The sequence below is a fragment of the Pinus tabuliformis genome, chromosome 1_2, assembly GCF_031772625.1.
Source record: "Pinus tabuliformis cultivar Carrire ecotype Pingquan chromosome 1_2, CPIR1, whole genome shotgun sequence".
Classification (NCBI taxonomy): domain Eukaryota; kingdom Viridiplantae; phylum Streptophyta; class Pinopsida; order Pinales; family Pinaceae; genus Pinus; species Pinus tabuliformis.
In genome coordinates this window covers 792,075,374-792,102,829 of record NC_142298.1, presented here as the reverse complement: position 1 = coordinate 792,102,829, position 27,456 = coordinate 792,075,374, and the positions used below count along the sequence as shown (strand labels likewise).

General features: G+C 39.2%; 1 protein-coding gene across 6 annotated transcripts in view; it reads right to left on the bottom strand.

The window, feature by feature from the left end:
• Positions 1-27,456, bottom strand: part of LOC149208279 (uncharacterized) — a 146,683-nt gene that overhangs the window by 26,644 nt on the left and 92,583 nt on the right. For all 6 annotated transcript variants that reach the window (XM_089395981.1, XM_089395980.1, XM_089395978.1 and 3 more), the window contains one exon: positions 9,871-9,926. The gene's annotated coding sequence lies outside the window, so the exon portion shown is untranslated. The remainder of the gene's footprint in view (positions 1-9,870; positions 9,927-27,456) is intronic.

Here is a 27,456-nt window from a genome sequence, read left to right as displayed (position 1 = left end):
CCAACCAACTGGTCGACAGTTGGTCTCATCATCTCACAGGGACTACCCCCCTTAGCCGCGGGAGACAGGCTTAAACGGAGGGATCGGGGATCAGAGTGACAGCCCCCGGTCTGAGCGTTGTCGTGTCAATCCGCGCGACAACAGGTTTCATGCTCAAGGGAAATTTATTTTAGGTCAAGCTCCCATTAAGAGCTTCTAGGATTTGTCATTGAGTATATAAAGTCAAAACAGTCATAGTCATGTATGAATAACCCTTCATGGGCAGGTTACATATTGTAATAAATTTATTTGAGTCATTGTTAGAGTCAAAAGACACTCCAAGACCTCGTCATAATGCAAAGGACAAGTTGGCCTATCAAAAAGACATGTTGGCCTAGAAGCAATGTCAAGTCGGCCTAATAGGAGGCTCTAGGAAGCCTATATATAGGGCACTCGGCCTCATTCAAGAAGACACAGTTCTTACATCAAGGAACTCGATCAAGGATAAGAAAGAAGTCTCATATCTAGCGAAGAAGAGGGAGTCGAGAAGATATAAGAATCGAAATAAGTGTGGGTCTGTTTTGGGTCTTTACTCTCACACGTGCGAAGAGAAACTAGTGCAATCTGAAATTGTAGCAAGCCATATTGCAATCTAGGAAAGCCGAGAATCGTCTTCAAAGGAGTCTTCACTACAAGCCGAAGTCCAAAGAAGAAGAATTGATCCCAAGCAAAGTAAAGAAAGAAGTAGAATATTCATCTTTCCTCACACGTGCAGAAACTAGGGTTTCTACACTAGCAGAAATTATAGTCACGAATTGCGAGTCGAAGTTGCAGTACAAGGGTGCAGGTCTGAGATCCAAGACTAATGAAGGAAGGGTAGTTGTTACAAGACAACATTGACTTGGTTTGAATTTGCAAAAGAAGAAAGGTTTGACTTAGTCTTCGAGGAGTCTTAGTCAAGTCTTGGAATTCGTCAATTGAAGATTCTATAAGAAGAAGAACTTGTGTGGGTTTTCCTCTCAGTTTGGAGAGGTTTTGGCCCTGCCTGATAGCCTACATCTTGTGTCCTTTGTCTCATTGTTCTTTTTGGTTTGGTAGTTGTTTGATGAAGAAGAACACATAATAATAAACAAGTCAAAGAAGAACCAACTAAAAGTAAAAGTCTTCACAAACAGTTATCATTAATAGAGAAATCTCCTCATCTCTCTGCCCTACATTTCTCAACATTTAGAAGTGGATGCTCTAGGATATGCCCCCTTACTCCTTTATTATCCTTCCTTGGAATTTTGAGCCATAAAGACTCGATTAACCCTTGTAGGATCAAGCGTTGGTCTAAAACTGTGTTGATCACCTAAAAACTAAATAAAAACCTTATTATTTTTCTCTCTCCTAGACGGCTATGGTACCCACTAGGGTTTAGGTCTGATTTATGGATAGAAATTGATGTTGATTGCATGAGGGTGGTTTATAATTGAGGGTTAGTCTTTATAAACCACATACAAGCAAAACCTAGCATAGTGAATAGCCTTATACACCCTAGAAAGGCTAACGTCACCCTTTTACCTTGTTAGTCATGCACATCTAATAACCCTAAAATAGTTTACCCTAGTTAAACCCAAGCCTCTATTTGAATTCCTTGCTCCATTATTGTTGAAGATCATTTTCAAGCTTTTCTTACATTGTTATATGACATTGTATGCTCTATTATTGAAGATCATCCAAACCCTAACTTATAGCAGCCCATCTATTGGTCTAAATTTACAGCGCTTGAACCTTAGCTTTGAAAACCTAGCTCATCTTTCGCCTTGCAAAGCTCACTATCCATCTTTAGATCTTCAAAAACATACCTTGAGCCCTAGTATTAGAATACCCTTATAGGTGATTTAGGGATGCCTCCCTTGTGGTTTAAATCCCACAAAAGAGCAGGAAGAAGGTTGTTGAGGTGACAATAGAAACCCTTCCTCATTGTCGCTATAAAGTCTTGCCCCTCATCCAATGAGGCTTTGCATTGGGCCTGCTAAATTTTGCAGCAATAGGTACCTCTATGGATTTCATGAGTGGATTCCCTGGAGCAAGGAAGGGGCATCATTATCTGCTTGTGATAGTTGAGAGGTTTAGCAAGATGTATATTCTCATGCCCTATAAGAAGAACATCAAGGGACAAGTAGCATCAAACATATTCTTTGAAAAGGTCTAGGTGCACTTTGGGATCCCAATGAGCATCGTATTAGATAGAAATGCCAGATTTTTTAGTTCCTTTTGGACTACACTTTGGGAGAAGATTGATACCAACTTGAAGAGATCCACAGACTACCATCCACAAGTATATGGGCAAACAAAAATAGTGAACATGGCATTTGGTTCAACTTTTGAAGGGTTATAATCAAAAGCATCGAAGGACCTGGGATGAAAATTTGATATACATTTAGCGCTCTTATAATAGACAGTGTGCACTTCTACCAGCAACTCCCCATTTGAAACTTGTTTTGGGTATTTGCCTCACCCTTACATGTTATATATGGACAACAAGGAGGACTGAGGGAAGACAACACATGAGAGAGATTGAACGTTGAAAATTTGATTGATAAGATTAAGCTAATCCATTTGCAAGTATAGGAGAGATTGAAGAAGTCACAAGAGAAGTACAAAGTGTTGAAATTTGGGGCAGTTATGGGATGAATTTCCCAATAGGAAACCCATCTACCCCAAAAGAAGCCCACCTCGCCCCAAGGAAGATTTCGATTGAACAAAGAGAAATATTATTATTAATATGTGCAAATTGGTTTGGCACTCCTTTCATTAATATTTGGCGTGGCAAATTCCATATTGGGCAAAGTAATCCTCAAGTCAGCCCATCAAGAACCCAAGTAAAATAATTAAGTGGCAAATAATAAATTGTTATGACACAAACTCAGGTCGGTTCCACAAATACAGGCATCCATTCGGACCATATAGAAGCTTATATATTCGACCCCTTTGTGCCTCATCTTAACACACATCTTCTTGGATCGCATTGGTTTGTAAGACCCCATTTATTCTCTATGGTTTGTAATTCTTTGTGGATCCCATTGGTTCATAATTCGTTGTGGCTCGCATGTCTCTCTATGGTTCAATGTGTCTTGTATTGTATCCTTATGAGGCTCGCTTTGTTTCTATGTGGCTTGCATTTGTATACATAATGCACACATTCTACAACAGTTGGCTCGTATTCATACAGTGACATCACTCATACAATGGCATCGCTTATACAATGGCATCACTCATACAGTGACATCGCTAATTACAGTGACACGCTATACTTTATGTGACTCACACTTATATTCCAATAGCTCACACGAAATACTTCCTATAACTCACACATATATTCCAATGGCTCGCATTATAATTACAATGGAACGCAATACCCACAATGGCTCGCATTAGCATTTCTCTAAGGCTCGCATTAACATATCAGTGGCTTTCATTAAATCTACTATGGCTTGCATCACTCTTGGTGGCACGCACTAACATCTTTGCGGTTCGTATTACTATGATATCTAATAGTGGCTCTCATTACTATCTGTGGTTCGCATCTTAATCTCTATGGCTTGTATTATACTCTATGGCTCGCATTCTATGTAACAGTGGCTCGTTTTATATATATCTATGGTTCATTTATATATATGTGGCTCGCATCTATCTCGGTGATTTCCTTTGTTTTGTTTAGGCAGTAACTCTGCAGTGATGAAGGGAAAGATTTATGACAGTGATCACAAAGTAATCATATGGCATTAACCTTAACACGACAGCAACCTTGTTTTATGATAGAGCCTTTGATATGTATCTACATGACAATGCCTTTGATAGATATTAGTAATCTACACAGCAGTAACATTTGATGTAATATGACAGTGACTTTGATGTAACAGTGGCAGTAACTTTGTATGGCAGTGACCTAGTATGGTTGTGACCTTTGGAAAGGCGGTGACCTCAATATGTATATGACAGTGACCTTAATGCATGGCAGTGATCTTGAATCTTGATAAGGCAGTATTCTTGACATGGCAGTGATCTTGATAAGGCAGTATTCTTGACATGGCAGTGACCTTGGGTGCATGACAGAGACACTTTGATGTATGGCTTGTCTCTATGATGATGATATGACTGTGATGGCAACAACAGTGAAGTGTACAATGCTCTATGACTGTGACAATGATGTATATGTGATTTGGAGGAGATGTTCTAAGATGTGTCTGATATTTATTGTACTTTGCACTGTTGCGGGGGAGCGCCCCCCCCCCTTCGAACCCGCTCCCGAAGCGCGCTCCGGGCGGGAGCGGGTCGGGAGCGCGCTCCCCAAATCGCTCCCGGACGGGAGCGATTTTCGGGAGCGCGCTCCCGTAAAAAAATTTGCGCTCCCTGGTCTGTGAGGGAGCGCTTCAGGGAGCGATCGCTCCCGCGCTCCCGGAGCGCTTTTTAATGCCCGGGAGCGATCGGGGAGCGATCGCTCCCGGGCATTAAAAAACGCTCCGGGAGCGAATTTTAAAATTCCGGGAGCGGTTCGGCGGAAAAAAATTCCGCCGGACCCGAAAAAACAAAAAAAATTAACTAATTTTTTTTGGTTTATAAGCCCAATGGGCCAAAAAAAAATCATTTCAATGAGATTGAGCTTGAGCTTGAGAGCTGAGGAAGAGCAAAGGAGCAAGGAGCAAGAGCTGAGGAGCAAGGAGCCAGAGCTGAGGAGCGAGGAGCAAGTGCCAAGGAGCGAGGAGCAAGCTTGCAGAGGTAAGTAACTTAATCATTTAGTTAGTTTAGTTGGTTAGGTAGTTAGTTTGTTTAGTTTAATTTACCTGTTTGAGTTTAAAGATCATTAATTTAAATTAAATTAATAAATTAAATGAATTAATCCCAATAAACTAAATTAATTTGCAGATTCAAGACTCAAACCCTACAAACATCAAACACGATGGACCTGGGGATTTTTATTGGCATTTTCCTCTTCCTGGTCCCTTTTCTGGTTATTATGGTGGTGGAGAGTAGGAAACGGAGGGGGCCTGAAACTGAAGAGGTGGATGAAGAAGCCGAAGGAAGTCAAATAGGTGAAAACCCCAGTGAGGAGGATGTGGAGGAGGGTGAACATGAGGGTCAAAAAACTAAACAAGACCAAACTCCATTGTGGAAATATGTTCAGAGGCCTGAAACAGGGAGAGGGGGTGGAACCACTAAATTTCATTGCCCCCATTGCAACACTGATTACACAGGCTCATACACCCATTTGAGAAGACACCTTTGCGGGAAAAGGGCATGGGATGGAGAGAAACAAATAGGAATCAGAACTTGCGACGCGGTGTCAACAGCAGATAGAGCCAAATACATAAAGGAAGAGGAGGACGCCCAATACAAAGCAAAAAGATCAAGGGGTTTCTTTGAAAGCTCACAAAGAACTCCTTCAGCATCCTCCCAAGGCAGTGGATATGGACATGGAGGCTCAGGGTCATCATCTTTACGCCGTAGAACCATATCAGATTTCCTTGATGAGGGGTGTAGGAATGATGTGGATTCAAAAATTTACAGGTTCCTCTATGCAAATGGGATACCATTCAATGTTCTACGCTCACCTTATTGGCACGAAATGGTTTCTGCCATAAATGATGCCCCTAAAGGATACAAGAGCCCTGGGTATGACAAGGCAAGAACAGTTGGCCTTGATCATGAAAAAGCAAAAATATCACATTCTTTGAATAAAATGACAAGTTCTTGGACTGACAATGGGGTGTCCATTGTATCTGATGGATGGACAAATGTAAAAGGCAAGCCATTGATAAGTGTTCTTGCTGTGTCCCGAAGTGGTCCCATTTTTCTAGCTGCACATGATTACTCAGACAAGTTCAAGACCGCTATCAACATTGCAGAAGCATTGCTTGAAACAATTGAGCGTATTGGCCCATACAATGTCATCCAAGTCATCACTGATAATGCTCCTAATTGTAAGGCAGCGGGAGCAATTATTGAGGATAGATACCCGAACATATTTTGGTCTGGATGTTTGGTTCACACATTGAACCTTCTGTTGCATGATATTGTCAAAAACAAAAATGAACAATACCAATGGATTGGTGATTTGTACAAGAGAGGAAAAAAAATGATAAAATTTATTACAAATCATAGCAATACCCATGGCCTTTTCCGCAGTCACTCGAGATTGGAGTTGCTGAAGATTGCGAGGACTAGATTTGGTAGCTATTACCTCACCTTCAGGCGCCTTTTGAAGGTAAGAGAGGGTTTAGCTAGCATGGTATCAAGTCCAAATTGGCAGGTGTTAAAGGAAAGGGCTACAAATGTAGCTGACATTGCAGGTTTTGAAACGGTGGAGGAGGCCGCTCTTGATGGGCAGTTTTGGACAACTGTGAGACAGGTATTGGATTTCACCAAGCCAATTTATAACATGATTCGGTTTGCAGATACAAACAAACCAGTGATTGGCGAGGTGTATGAGCAAATGGATACCATGTTGGGGGAAATAAAAGACATTGTTAATAACAGAGATCCCGACTTGTACAATCTGATTCACGATTGTGTGTGTGAACGGTGGAAAAGGCTTAACCTTCCACTACATTGCTTGGCGTATATCCTTACGCCAAAATACTACTCAGATTCTTGGTTGGGCAAACCTGCAGCAGGGGGTGGTGTTAGGACCAAACCCCATTTAGATCGAGAGGTAACTAAAGGATATCCGGATGCATTAGAAAAGTTGGTGCCTGACAGGGAGGAATGTGCAGCTGTGCGCCTTGAAATAGGCAGATACTTCACTGGCAGTGGTTTGTATGGTAACTTCCATGCAATGGACGACAAAGATAAATTTGATTCTCTCACATGGTGGGAAACATATGGCGGCGACGGACTTTTGCGAAAATTGGCATTGAAAGTTCTTGCACAGGTTGTAAATTCTTCTTCTGCAGAGAGGTGTTGGAGCACCTACAGTTATATACATAATGTGAAAAGAAACAGGCTCAACGAAAACCGAGCAGAAAGCTTGGTTTATGTGCACTACAATTTGAGGTTGTTGAGCCATTACTGTGATCGGGCTAATGAAGATCCCACATATAAAATTTGGGACAATCACCCTGAGGACGACAATTTGGAGATGGCATTGTACATATGGAAGAACTAGAAGATGAGCTTGTACGGGATGAAGCTGAAGCAGCTGCAGCAGCCATGCCACCTCCACCTCCACCATCCAGTAGCAGTTCTCGGGGCCCGAGTCTTGTTCCATTGCTGTCGCCACCTCCATCGACACCCTCGCGTGGAGGCTCTAGTTCTGGTCGTCGGTCTGGGCGGGAGACTCCTAGAAGACCGCCACGACCTACTTATACTCCTGGAGACTCTCGTGGCAAGGGCCACTTGTAGATTTACAGTTTACTTGTCTTTTTTAGTTTCTATTAGACTTGTCACTTTAGTTTTCATAACTGTTCAGTGTTGAGTTTTGAGTCCTTGACTCTTGACTCTTGACTCTTTCATATCATTATGACATTATGATATTTTTTGTAAACATTATATCACTGTGACAATGAAAATTTGAAGTTTGAAGTTGGGCCTTGGCAATTATAACTCATTGGTAATGATTGTGAATTATGAATATGATGCTTTGTGAAAGACTAAAGTTGTTTCATTTCATCTCATTATTCATGTTTCATTTTATAAATTTTTAACATTTCATATCATGTTAACAGTTAGAAGTTAGGACTTAGAAATATCTTCGATATTACTTCTTGTAATGGTTAAACTTGGCTTACAAGTACAACTTGTTACTTTGGTGATCAATGATGATAAATGTTATTGAATTGAATGTTATTTTAATTTATTATTTTACTAAGGTTGATGACGATTATAATTTCTAGATGATTGATGTGATATGGTTCAATGATCAATTTATGTTTTTTTATGTTTTTTATGTCTATTTCATCATTCTACATGTTTTTGTTGACATATATGTATCAAAAATTAAAAAATATAAAAAATATATATATTTTTAAAAAATCGCTCCGGGATTCGCTCCCAAACCGGGAGCTTCTGAAAATGGTCGCTCCCGCTCCCGCTTCCGCTCCCGCTCCCCGCTCCCAAGTAACACTGGTACTTTGTATCTCAGTTGAACATTTGATGAATATCTAAAAAGAAGAATCTAGTTGGGTTTTCCCCCTTGTGGGGTTTTTCCCTGGTCTCTGACCTAAATCCTGGTGTCTCTATTGTGCATGCTTTTCTTCTATTGTTCCTTTATTGTTTCGTTGCATTGTCAATATTGTTCTCTCTACATAATTGCTAATGATGAAATGATGTTATGGGGTGAATGTTATATGAAAATGTTGAAAAGTTTAAAATTGCAATTACCTACAACAGAGAACAATCTAGCCCTGAAAATTAACACAAAGCTAGGTGCAATCAATGTAGAAATAAGAAGATAGTCAAGGTGGGAGACAAAATTTGGTTGCATCTAAACAAGGAAAGGCAATCGGTTCCTAGTAAGAAGATCAAGGCTCTATGGTATGGTCCTTTTGAAGTGATGGACAAGGTGGGTAGTAAAGTCCACATACTTAATCTACCCCGATATGTGTGTATTTAGTCAATAGTGAATGTGGAAAATATGAAACTCTATGTGCCTTCCATGTTGGACCAGGAAAATAATAAGCAAATTTTGCCTACCATAGAGGGCATAATGCTAGAAGCTTAGGTAGAGATAGCAAAAGACTCAATTCTGCAGAAAAAGTCTATAACAACCAAATGGGGGTAGCATGAACTCTAGCGAGTTGGGTTGAAAGGATAACTTCTAGGGAAAGGTCAAATGGTACTTCTAAAGATTCCCTAAATGACGAGATATGATCTAGAATGGATCATTATATAATTTTTCATCTATGTTTGAATATTTTGGGTGGAAAAAATAGAGCTATTAGCTTGTAGGGCCCCATTTTAGGGGTAGGTCCCACTTTGGTGATTTGGGGTCCAAAAACTTCCAGAGAATATTTAAGGCATTAAATGGTCCATTTTTGGGGTCAAAATGTTGTGAACAAATTTTTCAAACTCTCAACATTGTTCTACACATTGTGAGATTTCCAACAACATGAAAATCATCTTAATCAAGGTTTGTACACAGAATTTATGCCTCCCACAAGTTGATTTATCCTATTGACCACCACCATGAAACCAATTTGATGCCACATCAAATCACATTACTCACACATGTGAAGATAGTCATGTGTGTACATTCAAGAAGATTATAGATGGTCCAAAACACTAACGCTAAGCTAGAGTTGAGGCATGCAAAAACTCCAACCCTAACCCTAGATGGCTACAAGGCCATGTTAAACACTAGGCCACTAAGAAAAGGTGAGGTTACATTCTTAATGTATTGAGGATTGTTCCATAATAGAGCAAGGCATTAAGACCGAGATATTGAAGTAGAACAAAGGAAGCAGAATCTATGGTAGCCATATAGGCTGGCAACTCTATAGTGAGTACACTTTCTTTGTATTTGCATTTCATAATTGAGAATAAATGAGCAAGGCATGGGCTTTTCCATATTGAGTTTTCCCAAACTACATCTTGTGTTCATTCTGTGGATGGAATGATATTTGCATAGCTTCTTTCATTTCCATTTTTGGTTTTATTTCAATTCTTCATGTGCTAAGCTAGTCATATTAAATCTAAAGTTTGAAGTAAAACACTGCATAATATGAGATTACAGAATATTCTAAGATCTATTGTGATGAACTGTTCCAATAGATTATAAACAAAAGACATTTTTTGCAGAGTGAAGCAAACAAATGGCATAATAGACTGTTGAAACATTAAAGTCGGTAACACACACACACACACATATATACCGCTAATATGGCTGAGGAATTGACCACAGCATCTCACCTTCTCTGCAATATGAAGAGGCATCTCTCTACTACCCTCACCAAGACCGACCATTTCTGACAAAAAGCAAGATTCATGATTACAACAAAGTATACCAAGCTAATTGTAGCAACTATCACTCTTATAGGAGTAATCATCACCAAAGAGATAAATAAACAAAAGGTAATATTTGGCAAGCCAGCTACAATGTTGCATACAAGTTAGAGAACAATGTTCAGTGAAAAATGGGCAAAAAGTGCAGTAAAAAAAAGGGCATAAATTATTTCAAACGTACAAAAACACCTTTGAATTACGTTTTTGTATTCCCTTAATAGAAAAGTGAACATAGAAAGAGAATTGACGCATTCATAGACCGGCCAATCAAGAAAGGGGAATCAAACTTCACACTTACCAGAGAAACCCTTATTAAAGGACAGACAACCCTTATTACATCTTGTATATTTAAGTAACTAATGACAGCATAAACCCCTGAAAAAAGAAGAAATGTTCACATATGAAAGACACATTCCTCAAGAAATAGCAATCCAATGTCATGCTGTAGTAATGAATATAATACACGGGGGGAAACACTGACTTAGGTACAGAAGGACCACGTGATTCAGGATGACATCCTGACTTACAATCCTAACTCTAAGTTAATATGGTACCACAAAAAGACAGATTTGAAGGGCTGCTGTTAGTATATACTATAAATATTTCATGACAGGTGATTCCACATATTTTTCTCTTCAAAAGGACCCACATTCCTTCCTCCACGACTGCAGTGACTTGCCTTTCAACTACAATTTTACATATTGCGATGTATATTTGGCAATCTCTATCTATAACAGAGATATATTGATGAGTGTGCATCTAGACCATCGATTAAGGTATTGGCATAGTTACGTGCAAAGGAAGCTGACAGGCATGCAAGCACACAAGAAAGGCATGCACAAGAGAGACACAGGCACAGAGCTGTTTGTGTAAGCAGCAGACATAGATGAATCAAAGCAGAACAGATGTCTGTATGCAAGAAAGAAGTTCAAGTGTAGATGGAGGATGGTGCATGGAGGATCTGAGTTGCATGCCAGAGTGTTCATGCAAAACAAAAGGGCACGCAAGCAAGCTATGGCACATGAAGAAGCATAGGGAAGTTGAACCAACAGACAAGAAACCATTACACCCGACCTAAATATGTGTCATTTGTATATTGGCAGAGAAACCCATAAAAAAGATGATCCTGAAAGAGATCAGGTGGGCTCGAATAGAGATCAGGTTGTCTGGAGTAGAGCTGTTTGGTGATCATATGCTGAAGAAGGATGAAGGGTCGAGCAAAGAAATAGTTCAAAGGAAAAGGACTAGTTCAAGGGTGAATGTCAAAGTCTAAGAGAGTTGCAGAGGCCAAGTGTAGATATTAATGTTGAGGCAAGTGCTGCTTGTATATTTAAATACTCTATTCTGCTTGATGATAATAAAAGTAGACATGTTCTTTATTCTTCTTGTCTTTAAATGATCTATGTATTGTTTCTACATACATTCTTCTATAATTTTCAAATTGTTGTTTAAGCATCCACTGCATAGAAATTAGGGTTTGTGGAGAGCAAAGGCACAACCCTTGACCCCTCAGAAGACAGGCCCATTGCACATCCCTTGCACCATTTCGTATTAAAGAGAGACAAAACTTGGTAAGGATCCAATTGTTTTTAAATTTAAAATTTGTCATTTGGAGTGATCCACAACTGCAGAAATAGCACATAAAGGATGTATAGCTGTTTGCAGAAAATAGCAAAAGAGAGTACTTCCAAGTTCCAAGTCACAACTCGATGAAAATGAGAACCAAGGTCAACAACACAAATGATCCCACAGCCCAGTTGATAATTTTATTGTGGGATAAAGAAACACAAGAGTGAAAATCCCAAATTATAATGGCCACTTGAAGGCTGTGAGAGGTAATAAGGACCATTACTTAGTGCGAGAAGATCAAGGATCCCCAAATAACTATGTTTGCAGGAACCTGGCACCATATTGAAGGGGCATGTTGCTGTATGATGGGAGTTTGTAGAGCAAGAATGGGACTGCAAAGGAGAAGAAGATAAGGACTTAAATAAAATCGTTATCAAAAAGCACAAACACTGTATGGATCATAAGCAATCCTTGTTTAGACAAATGAAGAATCTCAAGCAAAAGACATAGATTGTACATGGGTACACAAAGGAATTTTATACACGTTCAATATGCATTAGACATGAAGAGGAGGAATATCAACGAGATTCCAAGTACCTAAATGGTCATAAATTCACCATTCAAGATGATATTAGCCTACACAAAGTGCATTTCATGGATGAAACTTATTAGTTGGCATTGAAACTCAAAGATGTAGGAATTTACAAGGTAAGTTCATTAGATAAAACACCAAAGGACACTGCTCACAAACAGATCACAGATCGGTACACCAGTATTCTTGACGTGGTTAAAACACTCAAAGAGAGAAACAGTCCATAGCTTAAGCCAACGCGGCCACTTCAAGGAATTTATTAATGTAAAAGAAAGAAAATTTACATAAGCTTCTCTCATGAACGGTCACCTAACAAATGACCATCCATGCTCTTTAAATAGAGATCATGGACCAATCGGGTGTTAAGCCACGGATCAAGTGTATTGTGTCAGTAATACTGAGAAGAGAATAAACCGTCAAATCACTTCATGTCTAGAACATATCATGACCGTCGGATTGTAAGTTACAAAAAGTAAATACTCAAGAAACACACTTTACCTAACTATACACTAGACCAAGTTATACTTAATTATTTCCTATGTGTTGAAATATCCTAACATCCCCCCTTAAGAACAACTTGGGATAGGATTGAAGGATGTACAAAGATGACAAAATAGGAGAAGGAATGAGGCATTAGAGCCTATCCCCCCTTAGTGACAACTTCCTGAACTCCAACCATAAATCGAAGTTTAGTAAACTTCGCCTCTGTGAGAGCCTTTGTAAAGATGTCTGCACCTTGATCATTGGTTTAACAATAGTGCACTTGAAGAACATGGTCATGAATGAGCTTTCTGATGAAGTGCTTGTGTAGTTCAATGTGTTTGTTGCGTTGATGTTGGATTGGATCTTTGCATAGTTGAATGACACTTTGATTATCACACCAAAGTGTAGTTAGATGTTGTTGCTGAAAACCAAACTCTAACAGGATCTAACGAAGCCATAGGGCTTCCTTACTAGCTTCAACGGCGCCACGATACTCTGCTTCTGCTAAAGAAAGAGAAATGGCACTTTGTTTCTTGCAAGCCCATGTAATAGGTCCAGAACCAAGAGTGAAGACATAACCTACAGTAGACTTCCGATCATCAGGGTCACCAACCCAATCAAAATCAGTAAAACCAACCAATAGAGGAGATGCTTCTGCACTGTAATGAATCCCAAACTAAACTGTACCTCGAACATAACGAAGCATTATTTTAGCTTCTTTCCAATGACTTTCATGTGGGTTTTGAATAACCCAAGCAACAAGACCAACAGCAAAGGAAAGGTCAGGATGGGTATGGGTCAGATACAAAAGTTTTCCAACAAGCTGACGGTATAAGGTAGCATCAACTTCAGGGGAAGTACAAGTGACTGAAAGTTTGGCTCCAGACTGAAAGGGAGAAGGGGCTGGCTTACAGTCTTCCATGTGAAAGTGGTGTAGAAGATCATAGGCATACTTGGACTGGGAAAGGGAAATACCTTCTTTGGATTGCAAGACTTGAAGACCAAGAAAATAATGCAAGTGTCCTAAGTCTATCATTTCAAACTGCTTTTTAAGGTTGGACTTCACATGGTTTATAAGGTTGGGATCACTACCAGTAAGGATAAGATCATCAACATAAAGAACAAGAATGATAAGGGACTTACCCACTTTCTTGGTGTAGACAGTATTGTCAAAATGACACCTAGAAAAGCCAGTATCTAAAAGAAAGTTATCCATTTTGGCATACCAAGCCCGAGGGGCTTGCTTGAGACCATAAAGGGATTTCTTAAGATGACATACAAGGCTAGAGTCTGTTTGAATAAAGTCGGGAGGTTGTTCCATATAGATTTTTTCATCCAAGTCCCCATGCAAGAAGGTTGATTTAACATCCATCTAATGGACTTCCCATTTGAAAGAGGCAGCAAGGGAAAGAACAAGGCGGATAGAGTTCATTTTGGCAACAGTGGAGAAAGTTTCAGTACAGTCAATGCTTTCAACTTGTGAAAAAACCTTCGCAACAAGACGAGCTTTATGTTTATCAATTTTTCCATCTAGTCCAAACTTGGTTCTGTAAACCCATTTGCATCTAACAAGTTTTCGTGACTTTGGAAGAGGAACAAGGTCCCATGTATCATTTTTCAATAGTGAACGATATTCTTCATTCATAGTTGTGTCCCAATTTGGATGGCCTGAAGCTTCTGCAAAGGTGTCAGGATCATAATTCGTTGAAGCTTGAGCCAGTAAAGAAGAGGCTCTATCGAACAGAGAGCGCATACGACGCTAATCTGTAGGATTGCCTACAAGAGCACATGCTGCATCTCGAGTAGCGCAGACCCATTTTGGAAGTTGAGGAGTCGAAGGAGGATCCCGAGAAGGTGGGGGAGGATTGTCATCCTCGCTGTCATCATCTGAAGAAGGAATATTTTCAAAAATAGAAGGGATAGAGAGAGATGGCACATTCGCCGAACTAGGCTCGTAGGCTGATATATTTTCAGCAAACTTTACATCTCTTCTAATGATAACATTTTTGGATTTAGGTTGAAAAAGTCTATATCCTTTGACATCTTCAGAATATCCAACAAAAATACATTTTTCACTCTTAGGTTCTAAGCTCAGTTGCACAAAACGGGGAAACGGAAACGAGTTTCCGAAACGGGAAGCGATACGAAACGCGACCTCCCCAAATTTTGGAAACGGGGAAACGCGAATATATATATGTGCAATCATAAAGCATTAATGATATCTGCTGCTACAGAAGAGAAATATGGTTGTAGCTGAGTCAAATCTGCTGCTACTGAAATCTCCTGCTGAAATCTCTTTCTCTTGCTGCTGAAATCTCTTTCTCCTGCTGCTGAAATCTACTTTGCTCACTGCTCAAAACACCCTAGCTGAAACAACTGCCAGTCTCCAAGAGAAACGACTTGCTGAATAGTGTGATGAGAGAATGAGACAAACTGCTCTTTTATAACTTTAGAATAGGTTTCTAGAACATCCTGGAAACCCTAAAAAAAAATAAAAACAACTGTTTTTTGGGGAAACATGGCCCGTACGACCTGGAAACGCGTTTCCGGCCGTACGGCCACGTTTCCGTTTCGGGAAACGTGGCCGTACGGCCGGAAACGTGTTTCCAGGCCGTACGGTACGGGGAAACACATTTTGTTTCGTTTCCCCTGGGGAAACGACCCCTAGGGCCACGTTTCCTACAACTTAGTTTCTAAGGCTTTATGTTTCTCATCTAGAATATGGGCCCATGCTTCACTTCCAAAAACACGAAAGTGACTTACATATAGTTTAATTGAGCTCCATGCTTATTCTAGAGTGATATTCTTTAAAACCTTAGTAGGAATGTGATTTCCTATGTAATTTGCACAGTTAATTGCTTCTACCCAAAATTTAAGACTAAGTCCTTTAGATTGAAGCATGCAATTAACCATTTCCTTTAAGGTTCAATTCTTCCTTTCAGCTACACCATTTTGTTGTGGAGTATATGGAACAGTATGTTGCAATTGAATTCCATGCTCAGTGCAAAAGTCGATAAATTTGTTGTTAACATATTCTTCGTGATTATCAGATCTTAGCTTAAGAATTTGATGTCCAAATTGTTTCTCAACAAAGGCCTTAAAGGTCAAAAACATGTTGAAGACTTCACTCTTGAGTTTTAAGAAGTATACCCAAGTGCGTCTAGAGAAATCATTAATGAAAGTTAAGAAATACTTGTAGCCAGAGAATGAAACAACTAGAAGTGGGCCACATAAGTCACTATGCACAAGCTGTAAAGGGGTTGAGGCGTTTCAAGAGGCACATTTTTCAAAACTATCCCGATGATGTTTTCCGAGTACAGATCCGGAACAAACACCATCTCTGCAAGATACCATAGGAAGACCTGTCACCATATTTTCTTTACATAGATTTTGAAAGGAGCGATAGTTTAAGTGACCAAATCACTCATTCCAAAGTTTGCTCACTTCATCATTATGAGCAACAAATACCGAGGGAGGAGTTGATGACCCAAAGTTGTTAAACTTATACAACCATGTAGAATCATCAGCAATGCCAGTAGCTAAAATTTGTCTAGGATCTCCTAGGTCCTTAATTACAACATCATGAGGTGAAAATTCAACGGTTTTACCTTCACCTGATTGAGTTATCTAATATACAGATAGAAAGTTGCAGGATAAGGTAGGAACACATAATACATCATTAAATTGACCATTGTCTAGATGAATAGTTCCAATCCCTACAACACTAAGAGATCTATCATCACCAACATATATATTTTTGGTGTTACAATCATTTAAAGAAGAAAACATGGCTTTGTTTTTGGCCATGTGATAAGAAGCTCCAGAATCAATGAGCCACTCATGAGAATGAGAAGAAGAAGATACATTTAATGCATAACCAAACCGAAATGCTTGACAACCACATGCAAAAAGTGTTCTTCCTAAAGTTGAAGTTGAAGTTGAAAAGTGCACCAAATGGATGTTATGCTTTTTCATTGCTGCTTTCAAGGCTTCCATCTTTTTAAAGCATTTGGATTCTAAGTGGCCATCACGATTACAAAAGTTGCAATGTCTATAAGTGTTCTTCCCTTTATTTTTAGTTGCCTTATCATTTTTTTGAGTTGATTTTTCATTGTGAGACTGAAATTGCTTAGGACCCTTGTTTGGTTTAGGACTATTCTCTTTAGGATGTTGTTGCTTAGGATTCTTTGAACTTGGTTGTTGTTGGGCTGCTAAGGCTTTCTTAGAAGAGTTTCCAGTGTTAAGAAGACCAAGATGTAAGAGTTTTTCTTTCTCTCTTATTAAAGAATCACAAAAGACATCAAAAAAGGGGGACTTGTAGTCTTGTCCTTGAGAAATAAAGGTTTCTGTAATAGAATGGAAGGTGGAAACAAACACAAAGTAGGCTGGTCCTAATAATGGAATAGATAAGGCTACCATCTTCTTTCTTAACCTTAACACCTTCCAAGAGAAGTCTAAGGGTCTTGGACTTGGACAAAAAATCTTCAATGGAAGAAAAATTATTAGGGTCCAACATAAGCAATTCATTTTCGAGTTGAAGGGCTCTAATTTCATTTTTAATTTCAAAAACTTTATTGAGTTTCATTGTTTCATTGGGGGTATCAATTTCTGTGATATGGAATCTACGGTTTGGAGAAATAGACATCCCTATCAACCCATGTGCTTGATTTTTCTTATTTTCCCATTTGGCTTGTTATCTTCATCTTTAGGTTTAGACTCTTGGCCTGAGGCTATTCTATAAAGACCTTTACTTCTAAGTAAATCCACAATGTAGGATAGTCATTGGAAGTTGTTGGTGTTGTCAAGAATAACTAGGCATGGACTTTCCATTTTAAATGAAACTGAAATCGTATATACTAAAACTAAGTGTTCTAATGGAAAGATCTCGAAAAATTACGCTGATTCAAAAAAACGGCTCTGAAAACGGCTTCTGAATGAAAAGTTATGGCTTTTTGAAGAAAAATTGTTGAAGATGCCAACGAACCACGTGAATGTTTGGAAGTGAATAATAATATTATATTTTAAAAAAATCTCCCCCTTTCCAAACTTAATCTAATTAGCTCACTTTTAAAAAAAAATTACTTTATGTGGTCCACTTTTATAAATAAGTGAAAGTCATTTTTACAATGGTACTTTATGAATTATCCACTAAATTGTAACTTAAATAAAAGATAAAGTGACTTTGGAATTATAAGTGACTCACTTTTTATAATGGGTGAGAACACTTTTACATAAAGTAACTTTAAAACATAAGTTACATGTGCTTTTTGAAAAAGTAACTCAACAAAAAGAAAGACTTGAACCGAAGACCTCTATTCTCATAAAGTAACTTTAGACCAAGTGAACTAGTTTAAAATGTTATTAATTTTTGGAAAGGAGGAAGGGGTTTTTTTTTTGCTCACTGAAGTTTTGGGATGCGTGCTTACTTGAAAAACCCCTTTTTGCCTGCAAAACAAAAAACAACCACACAAACCAAATGAACAAGCAAAAGTATCCAAGTCTTACGGCTTAAAGTTAGATTTGGCCGGAAACTAAATATTTTCCTCAATGTTTCTGATTTTCCGTGCGGCAGAAAAGAGCATACACATGAGAAAAATCCTTTCTTTCCGTTTCTGGTTTGCCCAGATCACACAGAGTCGCAGGACAAAGAGAATACACAGAAATGGAAGGTACAGATTCAGTAATATAAAAAAAAATTATAGAGGACTATAAACCGAAATAAACATAAAGATAAATAACTATAATTGCAAATAAAGACTGTATACCTCCAGATCTCAAAAATGACGTAGTTAGGACTACCGGAAACCTTTTCACGTGAAACGAAGGGGTTCCTCACTGGAACAAATGCTCCTAACACAATAAAGCAGTCCTCTCAGCCCGAAAGCAGTCAAAAACAGTAGAACTAGGAAACGACAGTCAGATGCAATTGTATCGGCTTCGGATTTGGATCACCAACAGATGCGGCCCTCGAATAGCTCTGATACCATGTAGGAATTTACAGGGTAAGTTCCTTACATAAAACACCAAAGGACATCACTCACAAACAGATCACAAATCAGTACACCAGTATTCTTGATGTAGTTAAAACCCTCAAAGAAGGAAATAATCCATAGCCTAAGCCAACACGACCACTTCAAGCAATTTATTAATGTAAAAGAAAGAAAATTCACATAAGCTTCTCTCATGAACGGTCACCTAACAAATGACCCTCCATGCTCTTTAAATAGAGATCATGGACCAATCAAGTGTTAAGCCACGGATCAAGCGTCGGTAATATCGAAGAGAAAATGAACCGTCGGATCACTTCATGTCCAGAACATATCGTGATGCTTGGATTGTAAGTTACATAAAGTACATACTAAAGAAACGCATTTTACCTAACTATACACTAGACCAAGTTATACTTAATTATTTCCTATGTGTCGGAATATCCTAACAAAAGAGAAGTCAACACACAATGCAAATAGGAGAAACTTTAGCAAAATAAGAGGAGTTCATGGTTAAATGCACAAAGGATATGTTGTGCATGGAAAAAAGACAAAGAATGCCAAAGAATATGGGACTTTGGATGCATACAAGGAAGGGGTCACAGAGAGTCGAGAAAGCATGAATGATGAAATGCATGTAGAACTATATTGTAATACATGTGGAGAAGAAGGCCATAAATCCTTTGAATACCCACAAAGGAAAGGTGTGAGAAGACTTTAAGAACTTGGTTAGCAGAGTATGAGGTTAGACAAGCAATTGCAACAACAGTGCCATAGTTATGAGAGAACCTGATGTTGCAGACGCATGACCGTGCAAGAATAACTAATACTATATGAAGAGACATGGGTGAAAAACAAAATTCAAATCCCAAAGCTAAGAGCTATAAAGTCATCATTGATAATGGAAGTTCAGAAAATATGTCCCATGTAGAGATGGTAGAGAATTCAGGGTTAACACAACAGAAGCACACCCCCTACCAAATAGTTTGTTTAGGTTCCAGAAGATTACATCGTGATGGTCCCAGATCAGTGCAGAGTATTTGTTTTCACACAAGTGAATATAAAGATGAGATTTTGTGCAGTGCCATTTCCATATCTGCTTGCAACTTCTTGTTGGGGAGACCACGTTAGTTTGACAAGAGCATACTGCACGACAATAGGAAGAACATTTATAGCATCAAGAAGAATGGCAAGAGAACTCAATCATTGCCTTCGAAGGGCAAGGATCATAGTGAACTGTTGTTAGTGGTACTCGAAGAATTCATGAGCACAATCAAACAGACAAAGAAATGTTATTTTGTGGTGCAAAGGAATGTTGCTAGAGTAACACTCAAAGATGAAGTTAAAAGTTCTAGGAAGAAAGAACCTTAAGCAGATTTAAGATCTGCTAGAGTATGAAGATATTGCACACAACGATGAACCAGTAGGTTTCCTAGAAAAGGGAGATTGTGCATGAGATATAGTTGATTCCAAGAGTGACAATGTTGAATCAGGTTGAACACAGAATCAGTCCTTCAAACTGGTTTTTCCCTTTGGGCTTTTTTCCAGGGTCTGAGATTGACAGAAAATATCAATGTCCAGATTTATGTGTGTGCATGCTTGTTTATTATCAACTGAAAGTGAAAGTGAAAGAGTAGTGGTAACCTAGCAGTGTTTCTTTTGAATTTAATATTCATGTTTAAATGTGCAACAAACATGGGGTTTGGGCATTAAACATGATAAGCAAAACAAACTAAACCGGGTGGGGCTACAGCACACCTAATTTTTTTACATGGTATCGGAGCACTTGTGAACCTCAGCTGATAAACAGTGAACAGAAAGATTAAAACCAGACCATATACCAGAGATTTGTGGTTGAGAGGGAGGTTGTTTTCTCAGTTTTCAGTAATTGAGAAGTTGTGTTGGTTGTGAGAGTCAGATGGCTATTGGTTTGAGGGTGGAGGATAGGTTGAGTGGGGTTGAAAATTTTGGTCCCTGGAAGGAGAGGATAATCTTGTTGCTTGAGGAGTTTTGGCAGTGGGATATTGTTGAGACAGCAGTACAACCACTTACTGATCCTGTTCAATTGGTAGAATTCAACAAGTGGAATGTCAAGGCTAAGAGGATCCTTCTAGATGCAGTGAAAGGCCACCTTATACCTTACATATCAGGGAAGAAGTTTGCCCATGAGATGTGGGAGTGCCTAATCACGCTTTACCAGAGCACCAATGAGACAGGAAGATGGTGTTGCGTGAGAGAGTAAGAAACACCAAGATTACCAAGACTGACACAGTGACCTCATACCTTACATGAGTTGGCTGCAGTGGGAGAGGTTACCCCTGATGACCAGTTGGTCATGACGGCACTGAATGGTTTTCCCAAGAAGTGGGATGGATTCATAGATGGCATTGTTGCTAAAGAGCATCTTCTATATTGAAAGAGAAGGTGGAATGATACCATTCAGGAGGAGACCAGGAGGAGTGCCAAGAGTGGCAGTGGAATGGATAAATAATGAAATGTTGTACGCCGAAGACTTCAATCACAATTACCTTGAAACTGTAATATTTTATTTATTAAAAGAAAAGATGATGGTTTACATGGTCATGGCGGTTCTCCATATATAGGAGTTGACTGGCCATGCCAACAAAGAGACATGTCTCTTTGATTCATGCCTTTTCACTAACTTACTTAGTTTAATCTTAATTATTTATAAATTGTTAATATTTTAATATTTTATTAAAACACTAATTTATGAATATTTAATTCATAACATTGCCTTCTTAAAAATGCTTTGTCCTCAAAGCATGGGTAACGCTGGATGATGCTGAAGAAAATGTTTTGATTCCCAAGGTGAATCTTCCTCTGGTAATTGCTTCCATTTAATGAGGTACTCTTTTATTGTCTTGGATCGTAGTACCTTCTCTCGGGTAGCTAGTATACCTTCTGGTTCTAGAATGATTCTTCCTTCTTCATCGATCTCCAGAATTTATGTTTGAGCTACTTGTTTTTGCCATAGTATTCTCTTCAGATTTGATACATCAAAGGTGTTATGGATTCGAAAGTTGTCGAGTAACTTCAGACCATAAACCACACTGCTTATTTTTTTGATTATTTGATATGGTCCATAATATTTAGGTGATAGTTTATTCTTTCCTTGTTGTTTCAATGGCAAATGCTTATAGGGTTGAAGTCTAACAAAGACCAAATCTCCTTCAAACGCCCTTTCAGTGTGATGTTTATCATCCTGTTGTTTCATTCTATTACGTGCCATTGTTAGATTCTCTTTCAATAAGTTAATGATCCCTTGGTTCTCTTCTAAGTGGTTTTTGACAGTTTGAACCTTAGAATCAAGTAGTGCAAAATCCTTCCATCTGGGTGGTTCATAACCATAGAGAGCTTGGAAAGGTGTCAATTTTAGCTGACGTATGGTAGGTGATGTTATACCACCACTTTGCCAAGTGTAGCCACTGAGTCCACATATTTTGTTTAACACTGACAAAGCAATGAAGATATGTTTCCAAGCACTTATTCACAACTTTAGTTTGACCATTTATCTGAGGATGATAAGTTGAACACATGTTGAGGAATATTCCTGCCTAGTGGGAGAATTCCTTCCAAAAATTACCTTTGAACCTTGCGTCTCTATCACTTACTATGACTTTGGGGAACCCATGCAGATGTAGATTGTTTTACAAAACATTTCCGCAATTTGTTTAGTTGTGTCTATTTTTTTGATGGCCATAAAATGGTTATATTTAGTGAGTCTGTCGACTACAACAAATATCTTGTCCTTACTATCATACGCATGTAATCCTTCTATGAGGTCCATCGAAATCTCTTCCCATTTCTGGTTGGGAATGTGTAGCGGGTGTAACAACCCTGGGGTTGGAATATTTTCACTCTTATTCCTTTGGCAAATATCACATTTTGCAACATATTTCTGAATTTCCTTGCTCATGCCCTTCCAACAGAATGACTATCGAATGTTGTAGTAAGTTTTGTAGAACCCGACATGTCCTGCTGCAGGTGAATTGTGAGATTCCTTTAGAATTTTCAATTTAAATTTGGATGATGGTGTTAAGTAAATTCTACCCTTGTACCACATTATGTCGTTCTTCCACTCGAAATTGGTATATTGATTGATATTCTTAATCATGGAATCACAATCCCCATCCTTGGCATATTCGGCTCGTATTTCGTCCAACCATTCTGGGACAACTATCATGGCAGCACATGTTGTGTTGTCATCATCCTTACGTGAGAGTGCATCAGCTACGACATTTTCCTTCCCCTTCTTGTGCAATATTTCTAGGTCAAAAGCTGACAACTTCTCCATCCACTTCTATTGTTTTGTTGATAATGTCTTTTGCTGAAATAAAAATTGAAGATTGTTGTGGTCAATTCGGATTGAAAATTTACTCCCGAGCAAGTATTGACGCCATTTCGTTAAAGCATGTATGATGGCGAGCATCTCCTTTTGGTATGTTGATTTTAAGCCCTCTCATTTATTAAGCTTCCTGCTCTCGAATGCTATAGGGTGATTGTCATGCATTAATACGACTCCAATTCTGAATCTCGAAGCATCACATTCGACTACGAACAGTTTGGAGAAGTCCGAAGTCGCTAGCACTGGTGTGGTTGACATTACTTCCTTTAGATTCTCGAAACACTTGTCTGCTTGGTTATTCCACTGAAAAGCATTCTTTTTTAACAAATTGGTCAAGGGTGTTGTCAGATGTGCATAGTTTTTTATAAATCTTCTATAATACCCAGTTAGCCCTAGAAATCCTCTTAGCTTGGATACATTCTTGGGTTTGGGCCATTCTTTGATTGCCTTGATTTTGTTGGGATCCACTTTGACTCCTTCACTAGATATAACATGTCCTAGGTATTCAACTTCCTTTTGCCTGAAGGTACACTTTGATAACTTGGCATAGAACTGATTCTTCTCCAATACATGTAATACTTCTTCTGAATGCTTGAGATGTTCCTTACATGTCTCACTGTAGACCAGAATATCATCGAAGAAAACTAATACAAACTTCCATAAATATGGGTGAAAAAGTTCATTCATGGTTGCTTGGAAGGTGGTTGGCACATTTGTTAAACCAAATGGCATAACTTTAAACTCATAATGCCCTTCGTGAGTTCTGAATGTTGTCTTTTCGACGTCTTCTAGTCTTACTCGTATTTGGTAGTACCCTGATCTTAGATCTAATTTTGAGAAGTATTATGCACCATGTAGTTCATCTAGCATTTCATTAACGAACAGAATCAGAAACTTATGTTTGATAGTGATTTTGTTTGACCCTCTGTAATCTATACACAGACGGAAGGACCCATCCTTCTTCCCGACCAATACTACCGGTGCAGTGTAAGGACTTCTACTTTTTGTAATGATTCCATGCTTCAGCAGATCTTGTATTAATCATTCTATTTATGTCTTGTGGTGATGGAGATAACGATATGGTTTAACGTTTACCGGTGTTGAGTCTAGTTTGACTTTGATGATGTGCTCAATTTGCCTTTCAGGGGGTAATTTCATTTGCAGATCTTGAAAAACCTTCTCGTATTTTGGGATCAAGAATGAGATTTCTGATTGCTGGTGAGTCCCTTCTATCGATAATAACTCCAATTGTTGACATTGTGCGACAAATGTTGGAGCTCCCTTGCGAATAAGTTTCTTCACCTGCTGAGCAGAGATGACTTGAGTTGGTGGAGCTTAAAACCCAAACAGTGTATATTTCCTTCCATCTAGTTTGAATTTAATGGACTGCTTTTGGTGATTTGTTGAATACATGCCTAGTGTTTGTAACCATTGTATCCCTAAAACGACGTCTACTCCCCCTAAGGGGACTATATAGAAATTGGACTCCATTTCATATTCGCTTAGTTGCAACTTGACTTTATGGCACTTGCCTACTCCATCTATACGTTTTCCATTTGCTACCATAACTTTTAAATCTGCTACAGGGTAAGCAAAAATGTTCAATCTTTTTGCAACATTGACATCTACGAAGTTGTGCGTACTCCCTGAGTCTATTAGAACGATAACGTTTTGCTTCTTGATGTGACCTTTAAGCTTTAGTGTCTATGGCTGAGCTATCCCTGTGATGGCTACCAAAGAAATTCGTGGCATATCTTCTTCTGATTCTGGAGTAGGGTTTGCATTTTCTTCATTGTTCTCTTCGTCAGAGCAAGCTTCTAAAGATTCTTCTTCTTGTTCGGCTTCGCAGTTGTACAATTTTGGCGTTGCGCATTTGTATCCTCCATAATACTTATCTCCGCATTTCCAGCATTTGCCAACGCTTTTCCTTTCACTACTAGATTGTTGTTTTCCTTCATTTCGCATTGGTGGTGGAACATACTTGCTATTGTTCTCTAACGATGGTTTACTTGACTTCCCCTTGGAACAGTTGTTAGTTCTCTCATTACTAGCATACGGTGCCTTGTGGAGTTTATATTTTCACTCGATAATTATAGCTACGTGTCTGGCATCCTCAATGGTTTTGGGTTTATATAATTTTAATTCTTCGTGAAGGTAATCTTTAAGGCCACAACAATACATTTTTAACAGCTCTTCATCTAAGAACCCTCTCTGCTTTACTGCTAATACTTCCCATTCGTGAGTGTATTCACTCACTGACCCTTTTTGTTTCAAGTGAACGAATCTCTCGTAGACATCATCCTCCTCCTCATCATGAAACCTTTTTAGCAGAGCATTTTTAAAGTTTTGCCAATTGAACGAGCAACTTGTACATTTAGACGACCACCACAGAAACTAATCATACGCTTTTGCTTCTAGGTAGTTGGATGTAGTCATGACCCTTTCTTGCTCGCAGAGTGGGGGGTTCTCTAAAAAAATGCCACCCATCTTATTTACCCATACGACTGCGCCTTTATAGTTTTTACCATCATATGTATGTAATTCATTTTTTATTTTAAGATGGTTCCTTTCCGAAGATTTGGTATAGTATTGGTTCCCTCAAAGTGTATTTGCTGAATTCGCAACTTTTCGTGTATCTGGAACTCCTGATCTAGCGAATTTTCTCCTTCCAAGGTTCGGGGACTTTGCGTGGCTGAAGGTGGATTGGCTCACGATGTCTGTTATGCCTCGGATATTTTGTGCCATGTCGTTTTGAGTCTTCCCAAAATTGTCTTGCTTCCTTTCAACATCGTCAAGGCATTTCCACAGCCTATCGAGTTCTTCTTTAATTTTTTTTTAATAATTATCATGAGCCATTTTGTTCTTTTTCTTCCTACTGGACCCAATTTTTAATAATAATAATATATTATTTTAATAATACTTTTTTTAATTATTAAAAATTATAATATAATTATTATAATGTTAATATTATTATAACAATGTTAATTAACCTCTGAAATGTCTTACCTGACGGTCACGTTTCGTTGATCATGGCTCCCGCAGCTATTATTGGTCGACGTACAACTGTCCACGGTGGTCGACGGTGTGACTAGTCCACAGCGCCACGCTCCAGGGTACGATTGTTGGAGACGGGATAGGTGATACGGTGGTCAACTTCTCAACAGCCAGCACGAAGTCGTAGACGGGAATGCGCAGGTGTAGCGGATGGCGAAGCAGGTGCAACAAATGGTGACAAGGGTATGCAGGTGCAGCGGATGGCGACGCAGGTGCAGCGGATGGCGACGCAGGTGCAGCAGATGGTGATGCAAATGCAGTGGATGGCCACAGGGGTGGTGCAATGGATGGTTACAGGTGTACGCAGGTGCAGCGGATGGCAACAAGGTGGATGCAGCAGGGCTGGGGAGGGTTTTGGCTAACTGTGGAGGGCCCGCAAGGCCAACGGCCCATAGGAAGTGTGGCGCTAGCTAGCAAGGGCGCAGCTCTAATACCACTGGAATGGATAAATAATAAAATGTTGTATGCCGAAGAGTTCAATCACAATTACCTTGAAACTGTAATATTTTATTTATTAAAAGAATAGATGATGGTTTACATGGTCATGGCGGTTCTCCATATATAGAGTTGACTGGTCATGCCAACAAAGAGACGTGTCTCTTTGATTCATGCCTTTTCACTAACTTAGTTAGTTTAATCTTAATTATTTATAAATTTTAATATTTTAGTAAAACACTTATTTATGAATATTTAATTCATAACAGGCAGCCAGCAGGGTGGGGTTGATGACGAGGAGAATCTTTCCCTCACAGCTAAGCACAAGAAGAAGGCCAAGGGGTCTTCTAGTGGAGCCAAGCAAAACGGCAAACAAAAGGAGAAAGAGAAGGGCATGAGCAAAGTGAGATGCTTTGCTTGTCAGAAGATGGGTCATTATGCCTTTCAGTGTCCCAATAAGGGGAAGAAGAAGGGCATTGCAGCTTCAGCCGAGGTGGATGAGTCTTCCACCAAGTTTGATACAAAATTTGCTTTACTGGTGAGTCTTGCCACCAGTGTTGCGTCTTCCAGTGTCTAGTTTGTAGACAGTGGAGCTCCCTGCCATATGACTAAAGTGAGAGAGCACTTTACGAGTCTTACAGAGAGGGATATAGACTTGGAGATGGTTCTTGGGGATAACTCCACGATCAGAGCAGCAGGTGTGGAGATTTTATCCTTTCAGAGGGATTCATTACCTCCTCTGAAAATGACGGAGGTCATATATGTTCTAGGGCTAAAGAAGAACCTGATTTCAGTCACGAGTATTGAGGACAAGGGATATGTAGTTCTGTTTCGGGATGGACAGGTGCTTATGTGTCCCAGAGGATCCAGTATCACTTGTGCTAGAGTGATTGGAGCCTACAGTGCGAGATTCTACAGGTTTATGTCTCGTCGTACCAAAGCCTTAGTGGCTACGACCACCAGCAGTGATTTCTGCAAGTTATGGCACAAGGGGATGGCCCACTTGC